The following is a 2,500-nucleotide window of genomic DNA, read 5'->3' on the forward strand; positions in this document are numbered from 1 at the left end:
CACGTCCCCACCTTGCCCCCTGCCTTCGCAAGCTGGTTGGTGAGAAGTTTGCATGTTCAATGCCCTTCGCATGCGACGTACTCAGGCTACGTTGTGGTGCGGCCTGTGTCAACTGTCCGCTGATGTCGTACGCGTGAACCACAATCTGTACTGCACATTCGTCCTTATGTACTGAATGATACATCGTGGCACATGTGTGACCGCACAACGACTGCGCCCAAAAACGGCGGACCATACAGTGCAAATATTGTGCACGCAGCTACGTGTCGTCTCCCTATGAGAGCTGGATTGCAGTGTGGTACGCCATAGAGACGTGTGGGAGGAACGGACGCCGTGGATGGCGATCAGCATGAGCTGTCTGTTGATGTATTCGGACCTAGTCGTCTCTCCTCACACACCGTGATGGCATGGTGCACCGCGTTCCATATCTGCGACATGCTACAGAGGCCGGTTGACAGTCGTTCGAGCAATGGACATCGCATACGTACGGGGGCCACCTTCCACGTATTGTCTAGGCGTGCACATTTTGTTGCGTGTATGTGGGCAGACGTAGTGTGGCGTGACACCTGACACAGGCATGCAATAATCGTTGAAGTTGCAAATGGCGATGGACGCCTGCGTTTTCTGGTGAAGTTACGCAAATGAACAAATGGTAACCTGTTGTGGTGCGGTTGTTCTCGCTAGGGGTGAATCGGTGATGGCGACGATAGGTTGAGGTACTAACCGGTTGTTCCAGCGATACCCACCATGCCGACGAAACTGAACGGCATCTGGGTGTGAAGCGATACGCGGCGGTGGCTGGGTGGGACCGTCCCCGGCCGGTGAGGGGGCGCCTCCCGGCGTGCTGGCCGCGCGGTGCGTGGGCGCACGCGCTACAGCCGGCTGGTGGGGGCGGCCAGTGGCAGGCGCGCCGGCCGACGGACGCGGCAGGCGTCGCAGCTGCGCGCCGGCGCACCCTGCGCGCGGCGCCGTGCGGCCAAAGTAGGTCCTCGCGGGCCCGGTGCGAAGCGCGGTGGACATCTTCAGTGTGCTGGTCCGATTGAGGACTGTGTGCGTTGAGGATGCGCCGCCGCCCGGCGCTCGGCGCCGCGACGCCGTCTGCTGCTCGGTCGCCCCAGCGGTTCTCGCTGGTGGTTTGTATCGCAGCTGTGCGGATGTGTTGGCGCGTGCGCTGTGCTGGGAGAGTTCGCTTCGGCACCCAAGTGGGGCTTTTGTCCTTCTGTGGCGCTGGCGTTGGAGCTGCCGGTCACCGTAGGTGGCGCGTGTTGTCTCCCGCCGGCAATGCCACGACAGCACGCTCCCGGGCCTCTGTCGGCAGCGGCAAGCTCAGTTGGGAGCACGGGTGGTCGCACCGAAAGCGTCTACTCGCCTAACTCCGGGCGATTGCGCCTCTCTCGAACCCGACCAAGTACTTGGGACGGCGCTGCGCGCCGCCGGGACCTGAGAGGGTTTCGAGGTGTATTGTGCAGGGGAGCTCAGCCTCCTCCTGTTTGCAGAATGATTGAGCGGACGCTTGCGTGTTCGCGCGGGCCCCCGGGACACACTCCCGGGCGGCCGGCTGCTCAGCTCTAGTTGACGCAGCTCCCTGGTTGATCCTGCCAGTAGTCATATGCTTGTCTCAAAGATTAAGCCATGCATGTCTCAGTACAAGCCGCATTAAGGTGAAACCGCGAATGGCTCATTAAATCAGTTATGGTTCCTTAGATCGTACCCACGTTACTTGGATAACTGTGGTAATTCTAGAGCTAATACATGCAAACAGAGTCCCGACCAGAGATGGAAGGGACGCTTTTATTAGATCAAAACCAATCGGTCGGCTCGTCCGGTCCGTTTGCCTTGGTGACTCTGAATAACTTTGGGCTGATCGCACGGTCCTCGTACCGGCGACGCATCTTTCAAATGTCTGCCTTATCAACTGTCGATGGTAGGTTCTGCGCCTACCATGGTTGTAACGGGTAACGGGGAATCAGGGTTCGATTCCGGAGAGGGAGCCTGAGAAACGGCTACCACATCCAAGGAAGGCAGCAGGCGCGCAAATTACCCACTCCCGGCACGGGGAGGTAGTGACGAAAAATAACGATACGGGACTCATCCGAGGCCCCGTAATCGGAATGAGTACACTTTAAATCCTTTAACGAGTATCTATTGGAGGGCAAGTCTGGTGCCAGCAGCCGCGGTAATTCCAGCTCCAATAGCGTATATTAAAGTTGTTGCGGTTAAAAAGCTCGTAGTTGGATTTGTGTCCCACGCTGTTGGTTCACCGCCCGTCGGTGTTTAACTGGCATGTATCGTGGGACGTCCTGCCGGTGGGGCGAGCTGAAGGCGTGCGACCGCCTCGTGCGTGCTCGTGCGTCCCGAGGCGGACCCCGTTGAAATCCTACCAGGGTGCTCTTTATTGAGTGTCTCGGTGGGCCGGCACGTTTACTTTGAACAAATTAGAGTGCTTAAAGCAGGCAAGCCCGCCTGAATACTGTGTGCATGGAATAATGGAATAGGACCT

At 58.3% G+C, this 2,500-nt stretch overlaps 1 non-coding gene across 1 annotated transcript in view; it reads left to right on the forward strand.

Moving 5' to 3' along the window:
* Window positions 1-1,582: 1,582 nt before the first annotated feature.
* The window catches only part of LOC124749534, a 1,909-nt gene continuing 991 nt past the window's right edge, over window positions 1,583-2,500 (forward strand). Inside the window, exon 1 of the ribosomal RNA XR_007011885.1 lies at window positions 1,583-2,500. This exon is cut by the window's right edge and continues 991 nt beyond it. This is a non-coding gene — a ribosomal RNA (small subunit ribosomal RNA).

This window comes from Schistocerca piceifrons, unplaced genomic scaffold (genome assembly GCF_021461385.2).
Source record: "Schistocerca piceifrons isolate TAMUIC-IGC-003096 unplaced genomic scaffold, iqSchPice1.1 HiC_scaffold_439, whole genome shotgun sequence".
NCBI lineage: Eukaryota > Metazoa > Arthropoda > Insecta > Orthoptera > Acrididae > Schistocerca > Schistocerca piceifrons.